Here is a 15,000-nt window from a genome sequence, read left to right on the forward strand (position 1 = left end):
ACGGGAGGGGCAAGCTAAAACATATCACAAACGTCAAAAATAAGAAAACTAGTAAACGTCAAAAATAAGAAAACGAGGTCATATAGATCACAGTCCCGCGTCATCCTTGTCACGTGGCGCAAAAATATATTTAAAAAGGGGAATGCAACACGAGGACTTCCCAGGAGGTCACCCATCCTAGTACTACTCTCGCCCAAGCACGCTTAACTTCGGAGTTCTGATGGGATCCGCTGCTTTAGTGCTGGTATGATCGCATCCGACATGCAACTATCTATTTGTTCCTTATGCTTGCCCTACTACTACTACTACTACTACTACTACTACTACTACTACTACTACTACTACTACTACTAGTACTACTACTACTACTACTACTACTACTAGTCGTTGGGTGTCATGCGCGGTGGGAAAAGTCACAGAGGTCGTGGCGGTGCTCGTGTTGTCGGGGTAGAGAGGGAGCGGTGAAATTCTTGTGTTAAACTCGTCTCCGTTCTCGAGGCAAATGTGGCAATGGACACGGGAGGGGCAAGCTAAAACATATCACAAACGTCAAAAATAAGAAAACTAGTAAACGTCAAAAATAAGAAAACGAGGTCATATAGATCACGGTCCCGTGTCATCCTTGTCACGTGGCGCAAAAATATATTTAAAAAGGGGAATGCAACACGAGGACTTCCTAGGAGGTCACCCATCCTAGTACTACTCTCGCCCAAGCACGCTTAACTTCGGAGTTCTGATGGGATCCGGTGCTTTAGTGCTGGTATGATCGCATCCGACATGCAACTATCTATTTGTTCCTTATGCTTGCCCCTACTACTACTGCTACTACTACTACTACTACTAGTCGTTGGGTGTCATGCGCGGTGGGAAAAGTCAGAGAGGTCATGGCGGTGCTCGTGTTGTCGGGGTAGAGAGGGAGCGGTGAAATTCTTGTGTTAAACTCGTCTCCGTTGTCGAGGCAAATGTGGCAATGGACACGGGAGGGGCAAGCTAAAACATATCACAAACGTCAAAAATAAGAAAACTAGTAAACGTCAAAAATAAGAAAACGAGGTCATATAGATCACGGTCCCGCGTCATCCTTGTCACGTGGCGCAAAAATATATTTAAAAAGGGGAATGCAACACGAGGACTTCCCAGGAGGTCACCCATCCTAGTACTACTCTCGCCCAAGCACGCTTAACTTCGGAGTTCTGATGGGATCCGGTGCTTTAGTGCTGGTATGATCGCATCCGACATGCAACTATCTATTTGTTCCTTATCCTTGCCCCTACTACTACTACTACTAGTACTACTACTACTACTACTAGTACTACTACTACTACTAGTACTAATACTACTACTACTATTACTACTACTACTACTACTACTACTACTAGTCGTTGGGTGTCATGCGCGGTGGGAAAAGTCACAGAGGTCGTGGCGGTGCTCGTGTTGTCGGGGTAGAGAGGGAGCGGTGTAATTCTTGTGTTAAACTCGTCTCCATTCTCGAGGCAAATGTGGCAATGGACACGGGAGGGGCAAGCTAAAACATATCACAAACGTCAAAAATAAGAAAACTAGTAAACGTCAAAAATAAGAAAACGAGGTCATATAGATCACGGTCCCGTGTCATCCTTGTCATGTGGCGCAAAAATATATTTAAAAAGGGGAATGCAACACGAGGACTTCCCAGGATGTCACCCATCCTAGTACTACTCTCGCCCAAGCACGCTTAACTTCGAAGTTCTGATGGGATCCGGTGCTTTAGTGCTGGTATGATCGCATCCGACATGCAACTATCTATTTGTTCCTTATGCTTGCCCCTACTACTACTACTAGTACTACTAGTACTACTACTAGTACTACTACTATTACTACTAGTACTACTACTACTACTACTAGTACTACTACTACTACTACTACTAGTACTACTACTACTACTAGTCGTTGGGTGTCATGCGCGGTGGGAAAAGTCACAGAGGTCGTGGCGGTGCTCGTGTTGTCGGGGTAGAGAGGGAGCGGTGTAATTCTTGTGTTAAACTCGTCTCCGTTCTCGAGGCAAATGTGGCAATGGACACGGGAGGGGCAAGCTAAAACATATCACAAATGTCAAAAATAAGAAAACTAGTAAACGTCAAAAATAAGAAAACGAGGTCATATAGATCACGGTCCCGTGTCATCCTTGTCATGTGGCGCAAAAATATATTTAAAAAGGGGAAAGCAACAAGAGGACTTCCCAAGAGGTCACCCATCCTAGTACTACTCTCGCCCAAGCACGCTTAACTTTGGAGTTCTGATGGGATCCGGTGCTTTAGTGCTGGTATGATCGCATCCGACATGCAACTATCTATTTGTTCCTTATGCTTGCCCCTACTACTACTACTAGTACTACTAGTACTACTACTAGTACTACTACTACTACTACTACTAGTACTACTACTACTACTACTAGTACTACTACTACTACTAGTACTACTACTACTACTACTAGTCGTTGGGTGTCATGCGCGGTGGGAAAAGTCACAGAGGTCGTGGCGGTGCTCGTGTTGTCGGGGTAGAGAGGGAGCGGTGAAATTCTTGTGTTAAACTCGTCTCCGTTCTCGAGGCAAATGTGGCAATGGACACGGGAGGGGCAAGCTAAAACATATCACAAACGTCAAAAATAAGAAAACTAGTAAACGTCAAAAATAAGAAAACGAGGTCATATAGATCACGGTCCCGCGTCATCCTTGTCACGTGGCGCAAAAATATATTTAAAAAGGGGAATGCAACACGAGAACTTCCCAAGAGGTCACCCATCCTAGTACTACTCTCGCCCAAGCACGCTTAACTTCGGAGTTCTGATGGGATCCGGTGCTTTAGTGCTGGTATGATCGCATCCGACATGCAACTATCTATTTGTTCCTTATGCTTGACCCTACTACTACTGCTACTAGTACTACTACTATTACTACTAGTACTACTAGTACTACTACTACTACTACTACTACTACTACTACTACTACTACTACTACTACTACTAGTCGTTGGGTGTCATGCGCGGTGGGAAAAGTCACACAGGTCGTGGCGGTGCTCGTGTTGTCGGGGTAGAGAGGGAGCGGTGAAATTCTTGTGTTAAACTCGTCTCCGTTGTCGAGGCAAATGTGGCAATGGACACGGGAGGGGCAAGCTAAAACATATCACAAACGTCAAAAATAAGAAAACTAGTAAACGTCAAAAATAAGAAAACGAGGTCATATAGATCACGGTCCCGCGTCATCCTTGTCACGTGGCGCAAAAATATATTTAAAAAGGGGATTGCAACACGAGGACTTCCCATGAGGTCACCCATCCTAGTACTACTCTCGCCCAAGCACGCTTAACTTCGGAGTTCTGATGGTATCCGGTGCTTTAGTGCTGGTATGATCACATCCGACATGCAACTATCTATTTGTTCCTTATGCTTGCCCCTACTACTACTACTACTAGTACTACTACTACTACTAGTACTACTACTACTACTACTACTAGTACTACTACTACTACTACTAGTACTACTACTACTAGTACTACTAGTACTACTACTACTACTACTAGTACTACTACTACTACTACTAGTACTACTACTACTAGTACTACTACTACTAGTCGTTGGGTGTCATGCGCGGTGGGAAAAGTCACAGAGGTCGTGGCGGTGCTCGTGTTGTCGGGGTAGAGAGGGAGCGGTGTAATTCTTGTGTTAAACTCGTCTCCGTTCTCGAGGCAAATGTGGCAATGGACACGGGAGGGGCAAGCTAAAACATATCACAAACGTCAAAAATAAGAAAACTAGTAAACGTCAAAAATAAGAAAACGAGGTCATATAGATCACGGTCCCGTGTCATCCTTGTCATGTGGCGCAAAAATATATTTAAAAAGGGGAATGCAACACGAGGACATCCTAGTACTACTCTCGCTCAAGCACGCTTAACTTCGGAGTTCTGATGGGATCCGGTGCTTTAGTGCTGGTATGATCGCATCCGACATGCAACTATCTATTTGTTCCTTATGCTTGCCCCTACTACTACTGCTACTACTGCTACTACTGCTACTACTACTACTACTACTACTACTAGTCGTTGGGTGTCATGCGCGGTGGGAAAAGTCAAAGAGGTCGTGGCGGTGCTCGTGTTGTCGGGGTAGAGAGGGAGCGGTGAAATTCTTGTGTTAAACTCGTCTCCGTTGTCGAGGCAAATGTGGCAATGGACACGGGAGGGGCAAGCTAAAACATATCACAAACGTCAAAAATAAGAAAACTAGTAAACGTCAAAAATAAGAAAACGAGGTCATATAGATCACGGTCCCGCGTCATCCTTGTCACGTGGCGCAAAAATATATTTAAAAAGGGGAATGCAACACGAGGACTTCCCAGGAGGTCACCCATCCTAGTACTACTCTCGCCCAAGCACGCTTAACTTCGGAGTTCTGATGGGATCCGGTGCTTTAGTGCTGGTATGATCGCATCCAACATGCAACTATCTATTTGTTCCTTATGCTTGCCCCTACTACTACTACTACTAGTACTACTACTACTACTATTACTACTACTACTACTACTACTAGTCGTAGGGTGTCATGCGCGGTGGGAAAAGTCACAGAGGTCGTGGCGGTGCTCGTGTTGTCGGGGTAGAGAGGGAGCGGTGAAATTCTTGTGTTAAACTCGTCTCCGTTCTCGAGGCAAATGTGGCAATGGACACGGGAGGGGCAAGCTAAAACATATCACAAACGTCAAAAATAAGAAAACTAGTAAACGCCAAAAATAAGAAAACGAGGTCATATAGATCACGGTCCCGTGTCATCCTTGTCACGTGGCGCAAAAATATATTTAAAAAGGGGAATGCAACACGAGGACTTCCCAGGAGGTCACCCATCCTAGTACTACTCTCGCCCAAGCACGCTTAACTTCGGAGTTCTGATGGGATCCGGTGCTTTAGTGCTGGTATGATCGCATCCGACATGCAACTATCTATTTGTTCCTTATGCTTGCCCTACTACTACTGCTACTACTGCTACTACTGCTACTACTACTACTACTACTACTAGTCGTTGGGTGTCATGCGCGGTGGGAAAAGTCAGAGTGCTCGTGGCGGTGCTCGTGTTGTCGGGGTAGAGAGGGAGCGGTGAAATTCTTGTGTTAAACTCGTCTCCGTTGTCGAGGCAAATGTGGCAATGGACACGGGAGGGGCAAGCTAAAACATATCACAAACGTCAAAAATAAGAAAACTAGTAAACGTCAAAAATAAGAAAACGAGGTCATATAGATCACGGTCCCGCGTCATCCTTGTCACGTGGCGCAAAAATATATTTAAAAAGGGGAATGCAACACGAGGACTTCCCAGGAGGTCACCCATCCTAGTACTACTCTCGCCCAAGCACGCTTAACTTCGGAGTTATGATGGGATCCGGTGCTTTAGTGCTGGTATGATCGCATCCGACATGCAACTATCTATTTGTTCCTTATGCTTGCCCCTACTACTACTACTACTAGTATTACTACTAGTACTACTACTACTACTACTAGTACTACTACTACTACTACTATTACTACTACTACTACTACTACTACTACTACTACTACTACTACTAGTCGTTGGGTGTCATGCGCGGTGGGAAAAGTCACAGAGGTCGTGGCGGTGCTCGTGTTGTCGGGGTAGAGAGTGAGCGGTGTAATTCTTGTGTTAAACTCGTCTGCGTTGTCGAGGCAAATGTGGCAATGGACACGGGAGGGGCAAGCTAAAACATATCACAAACGTCAAAAATAAGAAAACTAGTAAACGTCAAAAATAAGAAAACGAGGTCATATAGATCACGGTCCCGTGTCATCCTTGTCATGTGGCGCAAAAATATATTTAAAAAGGGGAATGCAACACGAGGACTTCCCAGGAGGTCACCCATCCTAGTACTACTCTCGCCCAAGCACGCTTAACTTCGGAGTTCTGATGGGATCCGGTGCTTTAGTGCTGGTATGATCGCATCCGACATGCAACTATCTATTTGTTCCTTACGCTTGCCCCTACTACTACTACTACTACTGCTACTACTGCTACTACTACTACTACTACTACTACTACTACTAGTCGTTGGGTGTCATGCGCGGTGGGAAAAGTCAAAGAGGTCGTGGCGGTGCTCGTGTTGTCGGGGTAGAGAGGGAGCGGTGAAATTCTTGTGTTAAACTCGTCTCCGTTGTCGAGGCAAATGTGGCAATGGACACGGGAGGGGCAAGCTAAAACATATCACAAACGTCAAAAATAAGAAAACTAGTAAACGTCAAAAATAAGAAAACGAGGTCATATAGATCACGGTCCCGCGTCATCCTTGTCATGTGGCGCAAAAATATATTTAAAAAGGGGAATGCAACACGAGGACTTCCCAGGAGGTCACCCATCCTAGTACTACTCTCGCCCAAGCACGCTTAACTTCGGAGTTCTGATGGGATCCGGTGCTTTAGTGCTGGTATGATCGCATCCGACATGCAACTATCTATTTGTTCCTTATGCTTGCCCCTACTACTACTACTACTAGTACTACTACTACTACTATTACTACTACTACTACTACTACTAGTCGTAGGGTGTCATGCGCGGTGGGAAAAGTCACAGAGGTCGTGGCGGTGCTCGTGTTGTCGGGGTAGAGAGGGAGCGGTGAAATTCTTGTGTTAAACTCGTCTCCGTTCTCGAGGCAAATGTGGCAATGGACACGGGAGGGGCAAGCTAAAACATATCACAAACGTCAAAAATAAGAAAACTAGTAAACGCCAAAAATAAGAAAACGAGGTCATATAGATCACGGTCCCGTGTCATCCTTGTCACGTGGCGCAAAAATATATTTAAAAAGGGGAATGCAACACGAGGACTTCCCAGGAGGTCACCCATCCTAGTACTACTCTCGCCCAAGCACGCTTAACTTCGGAGTTCTGATGGGATCCGGTGCTTTAGTGCTGGTATGATCGCATCCGACATGCAACTATCTATTTGTTCCTTATGCTTGCCCTACTACTACTGCTACTACTGCTACTACTGCTACTACTACTACTACTACTACTAGTCGTTGGGTGTCATGCGCGGTGGGAAAAGTCAGAGTGCTCGTGGCGGTGCTCGTGTTGTCGGGGTAGAGAGGGAGCGGTGAAATTCTTGTGTTAAACTCGTCTCCGTTGTCGAGGCAAATGTGGCAATGGACACGGGAGGGGCAAGCTAAAACATATCACAAACGTCAAAAATAAGAAAACTAGTAAACGTCAAAAATAAGAAAACGAGGTCATATAGATCACGGTCCCGCGTCATCCTTGTCACGTGGCGCAAAAATATATTTAAAAAGGGGAATGCAACACGAGGACTTCCCAGGAGGTCACCCATCCTAGTACTACTCTCGCCCAAGCACGCTTAACTTCGGAGTTATGATGGGATCCGGTGCTTTAGTGCTGGTATGATCGCATCCGACATGCAACTATCTATTTGTTCCTTATGCTTGCCCCTACTACTACTACTACTAGTATTACTACTAGTACTACTACTACTACTACTAGTACTACTACTACTACTACTATTACTACTACTACTACTACTACTACTACTACTACTACTACTACTAGTCGTTGGGTGTCATGCGCGGTGGGAAAAGTCACAGAGGTCGTGGCGGTGCTCGTGTTGTCGGGGTAGAGAGTGAGCGGTGTAATTCTTGTGTTAAACTCGTCTGCGTTGTCGAGGCAAATGTGGCAATGGACACGGGAGGGGCAAGCTAAAACATATCACAAACGTCAAAAATAAGAAAACTAGTAAACGTCAAAAATAAGAAAACGAGGTCATATAGATCACGGTCCCGTGTCATCCTTGTCATGTGGCGCAAAAATATATTTAAAAAGGGGAATGCAACACGAGGACTTCCCAGGAGGTCACCCATCCTAGTACTACTCTCGCCCAAGCACGCTTAACTTCGGAGTTCTGATGGGATCCGGTGCTTTAGTGCTGGTATGATCGCATCCGACATGCAACTATCTATTTGTTCCTTACGCTTGCCCCTACTACTACTACTACTACTGCTACTACTGCTACTACTACTACTACTACTACTACTACTACTAGTCGTTGGGTGTCATGCGCGGTGGGAAAAGTCAAAGAGGTCGTGGCGGTGCTCGTGTTGTCGGGGTAGAGAGGGAGCGGTGAAATTCTTGTGTTAAACTCGTCTCCGTTGTCGAGGCAAATGTGGCAATGGACACGGGAGGGGCAAGCTAAAACATATCACAAACGTCAAAAATAAGAAAACTAGTAAACGTCAAAAATAAGAAAACGAGGTCATATAGATCACGGTCCCGCGTCATCCTTGTCATGTGGCGCAAAAATATATTTAAAAAGGGGAATGCAACACGAGGACTTCCCAGGAGGTCACCCATCCTAGTACTACTCTCGCCCAAGCACGCTTAACTTCGGAGTTCTGATGGGATCCGGTGCTTTAGTGCTGGTATGATCGCATCCGACATGCAACTATCTATTTGTTCCTTATGCTTGCCCCTACTACTACTACTACTAGTACTACTACTACTACTATTACTACTACTACTACTACTACTAGTCGTAGGGTGTCATGCGCGGTGGGAAAAGTCACAGAGGTCGTGGCGGTGCTCGTGTTGTCGGGGTAGAGAGGGAGCGGTGAAATTCTTGTGTTAAACTCGTCTCCGTTCTCGAGGCAAATGTGGCAATGGACACGGGAGGGGCAAGCTAAAACATATCACAAACGTCAAAAATAAGAAAACTAGTAAACGCCAAAAATAAGAAAACGAGGTCATATAGATCACGGTCCCGTGTCATCCTTGTCACGTGGCGCAAAAATATATTTAAAAAGGGGAATGCAACACGAGGACTTCCCAGGAGGTCACCCATCCTAGTACTACTCTCGCCCAAGCACGCTTAACTTCGGAGTTCTGATGGGATCCGGTGCTTTAGTGCTGGTATGATCGCATCCGACATGCAACTATCTATTTGTTCCTTATGCTTGCCCTACTACTACTGCTACTACTGCTACTACTGCTACTACTACTACTACTACTACTAGTCGTTGGGTGTCATGCGCGGTGGGAAAAGTCAGAGTGCTCGTGGCGGTGCTCGTGTTGTCGGGGTAGAGAGGGAGCGGTGAAATTCTTGTGTTAAACTCGTCTCCGTTGTCGAGGCAAATGTGGCAATGGACACGGGAGGGGCAAGCTAAAACATATCACAAACGTCAAAAATAAGAAAACTAGTAAACGTCAAAAATAAGAAAACGAGGTCATATAGATCACGGTCCCGCGTCATCCTTGTCACGTGGCGCAAAAATATATTTAAAAAGGGGAATGCAACACGAGGACTTCCCAGGAGGTCACCCATCCTAGTACTACTCTCGCCCAAGCACGCTTAACTTCGGAGTTATGATGGGATCCGGTGCTTTAGTGCTGGTATGATCGCATCCGACATGCAACTATCTATTTGTTCCTTATGCTTGCCCCTACTACTACTACTACTAGTATTACTACTAGTACTACTACTACTACTACTAGTACTACTACTACTACTACTATTACTACTACTACTACTACTACTACTACTACTACTACTACTACTACTAGTCGTTGGGTGTCATGCGCGGTGGGAAAAGTCACAGAGGTCGTGGCGGTGCTCGTGTTGTCGGGGTAGAGAGTGAGCGGTGTAATTCTTGTGTTAAACTCGTCTCCGTTGTCGAGGCAAATGTGGCAATGGACACGGGAGGGGCAAGCTAAAACATATCACAAACGTAAAAAATAAGAAAACTAGTAAACGTCAAAAATAAGAAAACGAGGTCATATAGATCACGGTCCCGTGTCATCCTTGTCATGTGGCGCAAAAATATATTTAAAAAGGGGAATGCAACACGAGGACTTCCCAGGAGGTCACCCATCCTAGTACTACTCTCGCCCAAGCACGCTTAACTTCGTAGTTCTGATGGGATCCGATGCTTTAGTGCTGGTATGATCGCATCCGACATGCAACTATCTATTTGTTCCTTATGCTTGCCCCTACTACTAGTACTACTACTACTACTAGTCGTTGGGTGTCATGCGCGGAGGGAAAAGTCACAGAGGTCGTGGCGGTGCTCGTGTTGTCGGGGTAGAGAGGGACCGGTCAAATTCTTGTGTTAAACTCGTCTCCGTTCTCGAGGCAAATGTGGCAATGGACACGGGAGGGGCAAGCTAAAACATATCACAAACGTCAAAAATAAGAAAACTAGTAAACGTCAAAAATAAGAAAACGAGGTCATATAGATCACGGTCCCGTGTCATCCTTGTCATGTGGCGCAAAAATATATTTAAAAAGGGGAATGCAACACGAGGACTTCCCAGGAGGACAACCATCCTAGTACTACTCTCGCCCAAGCACGCTTAACTTCGGAGTTCTGATGGGATCCGGTGCTTTAGTGCTGGTATGATCGCATCCGACATGCAACTATCTATTTGTTCCTTATGCTTGCCCGTACTACTACTTCTACTACTGCTACTACTGCTGCTACTACTACTACTACTACAACTAGTCGTTGGGTGTCATGCGCGGTGGGAAAAGTCAAAGAGGTCGTGGCGGTGCTCGTGTTGTCGGGGTAGAGAGGGAGCGGTGAAATTCTTGTGTTAAACTCGTCTCCGTTGTCGAGGCAAATGTGACAATGGACACGGGAGGGGCAAGCTAAAACATATCACAAACGTCAAAAATAAGAAAACTAGTAAACGTCAAAAATAAGAAAACGAGGTCATATAGATCACGGTCCCGCGTCATCCTTGTCACGTGGCGCAAAAATATATTTAAAAAGGGCAATGCAACACGAGGACTTCCCAAGAGGTCACCCATCCTAGTACTACTCTCGCCCAAGCACGCTTAACTTCGGAGTTCTGATGGGATCCGGTGCTTTAGTGCTGGTATGATCGCATACGACATGCAACTATCTATTTGTTCCTTATGCTTGCCCCTACTACTACTACTACTACTAGTCGTTGGGTGTCATGCGCGGTGGGAAAAGTCAGAGAGGTCGTGGCGGTACTCGTGTTGTCGGGGTAGAGAGGGAGCGGTGAAATTCTTGTGTTAAACTCGTCTCCGTTCTCGAGGCAAATGTGGCAATGGACACGGGAGGGGCAAGCTAAAACATATCACCAACGTCAAAAATAAGAAAACTAGTAAACGTCAAAAATAAGAAAACGAGGTCATATAGATCACGGTCCCGCGTCATCCTTGTCACGTGGCGCAAAAATATATTTAAAAAGGGGAATGCAACACGAGGACTTCCCAAGAGGTCACCCATCCTAGTACTACTCTCGCCCAAGCACGCTTAACTTCGGAGTTCTGATGGGATCCGGTGCTTTAGTGCTGGTATGACCGCATCCGACATGCAACTATCTATTTGTTCCTTATGCTTGCCCCTACTACTACTACTACTACGAGTACTACTACTACTAGTACTACTACTACTACTAGTACTACTACTACTACTACTACTACGAGTACTACTACTACTAGTACTACTACTACTACTAGTACTACTACTACTACTACTACTACTACTACTACTACTACTACTACTACTACTACTACTACTACTACTAGTCGTTGGGTGTCATGCGCGGTGGGAAAAGTCACAGAGGTCGTGGCGGTGCTCGTGTTGTCGGGGTAGAGAGGGAGCGGTGTAATTCTTGTGTTAAACTCGTCTCCGTTCTCGAGGCAAATGTGGCAATGGACACGGGAGGGGCAAGCTAAAACATATCACAAACGTCAAAAATAAGAAAACTAGTAAACGTCAAAAATAAGAAAACGAGGTCATATAGATCACGGTCCCGTGTCATCCTTGTCATGTGGCGCAAAAATATATTTAAAAAGGGGAATGCAACACAAGGACTTCCCAGGAGGTCACCCATCCTAGTACTACTCTCGCCCAAGCACGCTTAACTTCGGAGTTCTGATGGGATCCGGTGCTTTAGTGCTCGTATGATCGCAACCGACATGCAACTATCTATTTGTTCCTTATGCTTGCCCCTACTACTACTGCTACTACTGCTACTACTGCTACTACTACTACTACTACTACTAGTCGTTGGGTGTCATGCGCGGTGGGAAAAGTCAAAGAGGTCGTGGCGGTGCTCGTGTTGTCGGGGTAGAGAGGGAGCGGTGAAATTCTTGTGTTAAACTCGTCTCCGTTGTCGAGGCAAATGTGGCAATGGACACGGGAGGAGCAAGCGAAAACATATCACAAACGTCAAAAATAAGAAAACTAGTAAACGTCAAAAATAAGAAAACGAGGTCATATAGATCACGGTCCCGCGTCATCCTTGTCACGTGGCGCAAAAATATATTTAAAAAGGGGAATGCAACACGAGGACTTCCCAGGAGGTCACCCATCCTAGTACTACTCTCGCCCAAGCACGCTTAACTTCGGAGTTCTGATGGGATCCGGTGCTTTAGTGCTGGTATGATCGCATCCGACATGCAACTATCTATTTGTTCCTTATGCTTGCCCCTACTACTAGTACTACTACTACTAGTCGTTGGGTGTCATGCGCGGTGGGAAAAGTCACAGAGGTCGTGGCGGTGCTCGTGTTGTCGGGGTAGAGAGGGAGCGGTGAAATTCTTGTGTTAAACTCGTCTCCGTTCTCGAGGCAAATGTGGCAATGGACACGGGAGGGGCAAGCTAAAACATATCACAAACGTCAAAAATAAGAAAACTAGTAAACGTCAAAAATAAGAAAACGAGGTCATATAGATCACGGTCCCGCGTCATCCTTGTCACGTGGCGCAAAAATATATTTAAAAAGGGGAATGCAACAAGAGGACTTCCCAGGAGGTCACCCATCCTAGTACTACTCTCGCCCAAGCACGCTTAACTTCGAAGTTCTGATGGGATCCGGTGCTTTAGTGCTGGTATGATCGCATCCGACATGCAACTATCTATTTGTTCCTTATGCTTGCCCCTACTACTACTAGTACTACTACTAGTCGTTGGGTGTCATGCGCGGTGGGAAAAGTCACAGAGGTCCTGGCGGTTCTCGTGTTGTCGGGGTAGAGAGGGAGCGGTGAAATTCTTGTGTTAAACTCGTCTCCGTTCTCGAGGCAAATGTGGCAATGGACACGGGAGGGGCAAGCTAAAACATATCACAAACGTCAAAAATAAGAAAACTAGTAAACGTCAAAAATAAGAAAACGAGGTCATATAGATCACGGTCCCGTGTCATCCTTGTCACGTGGCGCAAAAATATATTTAAAAAGCAAAATGCAACACGAGGACTTCCCAGGAGGTCACCCATCCTAGTACTACTCTCGCCCAAGCACGCTTAACTTCGGAGTTCTAATGGGATCCGGTGCTTTAGTGCTGGTATGATCGCATCCAACAAGCATCTATCTATTTGTTCCTTATGCTTGCCCCTACTACTACTGCTACTACTGCTACTACTGCTACTGCTACTACTACTACTACTAGTCGTTGGGTGTCATGCGCGGTGGGAAAAGTCAGAGAGGTCGTGGCGGTACTCGTGTTGTCGGGGTAGAGAGGGAGCGGTGAAATTCTTGTGTTAAACTCGTCTCCGTTGTCGAGGCAAATGTGGCAATGGACACGGGAGGGGCAAGCTAAAACATATCACCAACGTCAAAAATAAGAAAACTAGTAAACGTCAAAAATAAGAAAACGAGGTCATATAGATCACGGTCCCGCGTCATCCTTGTCACGTGGCGCAAAAATATATTTAAAAAGGGGAATGCAACACGAGGACTTCCCAAGAGGACACCCATCCTATTACTACTCTCGCCCAAGCACGCTTAACTTCGGAGTTCTGATGGGATCCGGTGCTTTAGTGCTGGTATGACCGCATCCGACATGCAACTATCTATTTGTTCCTTATGCTTACCCCTACTACTACTACTACTAGTACTACTACTAGTACTACTACTACTACTAGTACTACTACTACTACTACTACTACCACTACTACTACTACTACTACTACTAGTCGTTGGGTGTCATGCGCGGTGGGAAAAGTCACAGAGGTCGTGGCGGTGCTCGTGTTGTCGGGGTAGAGAGGGAGCGGTGTAATTCTTGTGTTAAACTCGTCTCCGTTCTCGAGGCAAATGTGGCAATGGACACGGGAGGGGCAAGCTAAAACATATCACAAACGTCAAAAATAAGAAAACTAGTAAACGTCAAAAATAAGAAAACGAGGTCATATAGATCACGGTCCCGTGTCATCCTTGTCATGTGGCGCAAAAATATATTTAAAAAGGGGAATGCAACAGAGGACTTCCCAGGAGGTCACCCATCCTAGTACTACTCTCGCCCAAGCACGCTTAACTTCGGAGTTCTGATGGGATCCGGTGCTTTAGTGCTGGTATCATCGCATCCGACATGCAACTATCTATTTGTTCCTTATGCTTGCCCCTACTACTACTGCTACTACTGCTACTACTACTACTACTACTACTAGTCGTTGGGTGTCATGCGCGGTGGGAAAAGTCAAAGAGGTCGTGGCGGTGCTCGTGTTGTCGGGGTAGAGAGGGAGCGGTGAAATTCTTGTGTTAAACTCGTCTCCGTTGTCGAGGCAAATGTGGCAATGGACACGGGAGGAGCAAGCGAAAACATATCACAAACGTCAAAAATAAGAAAACTAGTAAACGTCAAAAATAAGAAAACGAGGTCATATAGATCACGGTCCCGCGTCATCCTTGTCACGTGGCGCAAAAATATATTTAAAAAGGGGAATGCAACACGAGGACTTCCCAGGAGGTCACCCATCCTAGTACTACTCTCGCCCAAGCACGCTTAACTTCGGAGTTCTGATGGGATCCGGTGCTTTAGTGCTGGTATGATCGCATCCGACATGCAACTATCTATTTGTTCCTTATGCTTGCCCCTACTACTAGTACTACTACTACTAGTCGTTGGGTGTCATGCGCGGTGGGAAAAGTCACAGAGGTCGTGGCGGTGCTCGTGTTGTCGGGGTAGAGAGGGAGCGGTGAAATTCTTGTGTTAAACTCG

At 45.9% G+C, this 15,000-nt stretch overlaps 29 non-coding genes and 1 pseudogene across 29 annotated transcripts; all 30 read right to left on the reverse strand.

Annotated features, from left to right (window-relative positions):
* Positions 1-139: 139 nt before the first annotated feature.
* LOC123415406 lies at positions 140-258 on the reverse strand. Its single transcript, XR_006615127.1, has one exon. It is a non-coding gene; the product is annotated as a 5S ribosomal RNA (ribosomal RNA).
* Positions 259-655: 397 nt separating this feature from the next.
* LOC123416809 lies at positions 656-774 on the reverse strand. Its single transcript, XR_006616410.1, has one exon. It is a non-coding gene; the product is annotated as a 5S ribosomal RNA (ribosomal RNA).
* A 341-nt stretch (positions 775-1,115) lies between these two features.
* On the reverse strand, positions 1,116-1,234 carry LOC123415475. The gene has a single exon (XR_006615193.1). It is a non-coding gene; the product is annotated as a 5S ribosomal RNA (ribosomal RNA).
* Positions 1,235-1,650: 416 nt separating this feature from the next.
* Positions 1,651-1,769, reverse strand: LOC123416108. Its single transcript, XR_006615788.1, has one exon. It is a non-coding gene; the product is annotated as a 5S ribosomal RNA (ribosomal RNA).
* Positions 1,770-2,197: 428 nt separating this feature from the next.
* On the reverse strand, positions 2,198-2,316 carry LOC123416292. The gene has a single exon (XR_006615962.1). It is a non-coding gene; the product is annotated as a 5S ribosomal RNA (ribosomal RNA).
* A 428-nt stretch (positions 2,317-2,744) lies between these two features.
* Positions 2,745-2,863, reverse strand: LOC123416620. The gene has a single exon (XR_006616229.1). It is a non-coding gene; the product is annotated as a 5S ribosomal RNA (ribosomal RNA).
* Positions 2,864-3,276: 413 nt separating this feature from the next.
* LOC123416239 lies at positions 3,277-3,395 on the reverse strand. The gene has a single exon (XR_006615912.1). It is a non-coding gene; the product is annotated as a 5S ribosomal RNA (ribosomal RNA).
* A 485-nt stretch (positions 3,396-3,880) lies between these two features.
* On the reverse strand, positions 3,881-3,982 carry LOC123416557 (annotated as a pseudogene).
* A 365-nt stretch (positions 3,983-4,347) lies between these two features.
* LOC123415486 lies at positions 4,348-4,466 on the reverse strand. The gene has a single exon (XR_006615204.1). It is a non-coding gene; the product is annotated as a 5S ribosomal RNA (ribosomal RNA).
* A 368-nt stretch (positions 4,467-4,834) lies between these two features.
* LOC123415498 lies at positions 4,835-4,953 on the reverse strand. Its single transcript, XR_006615215.1, has one exon. It is a non-coding gene; the product is annotated as a 5S ribosomal RNA (ribosomal RNA).
* A 361-nt stretch (positions 4,954-5,314) lies between these two features.
* LOC123415801 lies at positions 5,315-5,433 on the reverse strand. Its single transcript, XR_006615499.1, has one exon. It is a non-coding gene; the product is annotated as a 5S ribosomal RNA (ribosomal RNA).
* A 425-nt stretch (positions 5,434-5,858) lies between these two features.
* LOC123415511 lies at positions 5,859-5,977 on the reverse strand. Its single transcript, XR_006615227.1, has one exon. It is a non-coding gene; the product is annotated as a 5S ribosomal RNA (ribosomal RNA).
* A 371-nt stretch (positions 5,978-6,348) lies between these two features.
* LOC123415523 lies at positions 6,349-6,467 on the reverse strand. Its single transcript, XR_006615238.1, has one exon. It is a non-coding gene; the product is annotated as a 5S ribosomal RNA (ribosomal RNA).
* Positions 6,468-6,835: 368 nt separating this feature from the next.
* On the reverse strand, positions 6,836-6,954 carry LOC123415534. Its single transcript, XR_006615249.1, has one exon. It is a non-coding gene; the product is annotated as a 5S ribosomal RNA (ribosomal RNA).
* Positions 6,955-7,315: 361 nt separating this feature from the next.
* Positions 7,316-7,434, reverse strand: LOC123415802. Its single transcript, XR_006615500.1, has one exon. It is a non-coding gene; the product is annotated as a 5S ribosomal RNA (ribosomal RNA).
* A 425-nt stretch (positions 7,435-7,859) lies between these two features.
* On the reverse strand, positions 7,860-7,978 carry LOC123415546. The gene has a single exon (XR_006615260.1). It is a non-coding gene; the product is annotated as a 5S ribosomal RNA (ribosomal RNA).
* A 371-nt stretch (positions 7,979-8,349) lies between these two features.
* Positions 8,350-8,468, reverse strand: LOC123415559. The gene has a single exon (XR_006615271.1). It is a non-coding gene; the product is annotated as a 5S ribosomal RNA (ribosomal RNA).
* Positions 8,469-8,836: 368 nt separating this feature from the next.
* LOC123415571 lies at positions 8,837-8,955 on the reverse strand. The gene has a single exon (XR_006615282.1). It is a non-coding gene; the product is annotated as a 5S ribosomal RNA (ribosomal RNA).
* A 361-nt stretch (positions 8,956-9,316) lies between these two features.
* On the reverse strand, positions 9,317-9,435 carry LOC123415803. Its single transcript, XR_006615501.1, has one exon. It is a non-coding gene; the product is annotated as a 5S ribosomal RNA (ribosomal RNA).
* A 428-nt stretch (positions 9,436-9,863) lies between these two features.
* LOC123416085 lies at positions 9,864-9,982 on the reverse strand. The gene has a single exon (XR_006615766.1). It is a non-coding gene; the product is annotated as a 5S ribosomal RNA (ribosomal RNA).
* Positions 9,983-10,317: 335 nt separating this feature from the next.
* Positions 10,318-10,436, reverse strand: LOC123415515. Its single transcript, XR_006615231.1, has one exon. It is a non-coding gene; the product is annotated as a 5S ribosomal RNA (ribosomal RNA).
* Positions 10,437-10,801: 365 nt separating this feature from the next.
* On the reverse strand, positions 10,802-10,920 carry LOC123415577. Its single transcript, XR_006615288.1, has one exon. It is a non-coding gene; the product is annotated as a 5S ribosomal RNA (ribosomal RNA).
* Positions 10,921-11,249: 329 nt separating this feature from the next.
* Positions 11,250-11,368, reverse strand: LOC123416802. Its single transcript, XR_006616403.1, has one exon. It is a non-coding gene; the product is annotated as a 5S ribosomal RNA (ribosomal RNA).
* A 491-nt stretch (positions 11,369-11,859) lies between these two features.
* On the reverse strand, positions 11,860-11,978 carry LOC123416074. The gene has a single exon (XR_006615756.1). It is a non-coding gene; the product is annotated as a 5S ribosomal RNA (ribosomal RNA).
* Positions 11,979-12,340: 362 nt separating this feature from the next.
* On the reverse strand, positions 12,341-12,459 carry LOC123415582. The gene has a single exon (XR_006615293.1). It is a non-coding gene; the product is annotated as a 5S ribosomal RNA (ribosomal RNA).
* Positions 12,460-12,791: 332 nt separating this feature from the next.
* On the reverse strand, positions 12,792-12,910 carry LOC123416045. The gene has a single exon (XR_006615729.1). It is a non-coding gene; the product is annotated as a 5S ribosomal RNA (ribosomal RNA).
* A 332-nt stretch (positions 12,911-13,242) lies between these two features.
* Positions 13,243-13,361, reverse strand: LOC123415245. Its single transcript, XR_006614965.1, has one exon. It is a non-coding gene; the product is annotated as a 5S ribosomal RNA (ribosomal RNA).
* A 362-nt stretch (positions 13,362-13,723) lies between these two features.
* Positions 13,724-13,842, reverse strand: LOC123416088. The gene has a single exon (XR_006615769.1). It is a non-coding gene; the product is annotated as a 5S ribosomal RNA (ribosomal RNA).
* Positions 13,843-14,249: 407 nt separating this feature from the next.
* On the reverse strand, positions 14,250-14,367 carry LOC123416300. The gene has a single exon (XR_006615969.1). It is a non-coding gene; the product is annotated as a 5S ribosomal RNA (ribosomal RNA).
* Positions 14,368-14,720: 353 nt separating this feature from the next.
* On the reverse strand, positions 14,721-14,839 carry LOC123415594. Its single transcript, XR_006615305.1, has one exon. It is a non-coding gene; the product is annotated as a 5S ribosomal RNA (ribosomal RNA).
* Positions 14,840-15,000: the final 161 nt, after the last annotated feature.

This window comes from Hordeum vulgare, unplaced genomic scaffold (assembly GCF_904849725.1).
Source record: "Hordeum vulgare subsp. vulgare unplaced genomic scaffold, MorexV3_pseudomolecules_assembly, whole genome shotgun sequence".
Taxonomy (NCBI): Eukaryota; Viridiplantae; Streptophyta; class Magnoliopsida; order Poales; family Poaceae; genus Hordeum; species Hordeum vulgare.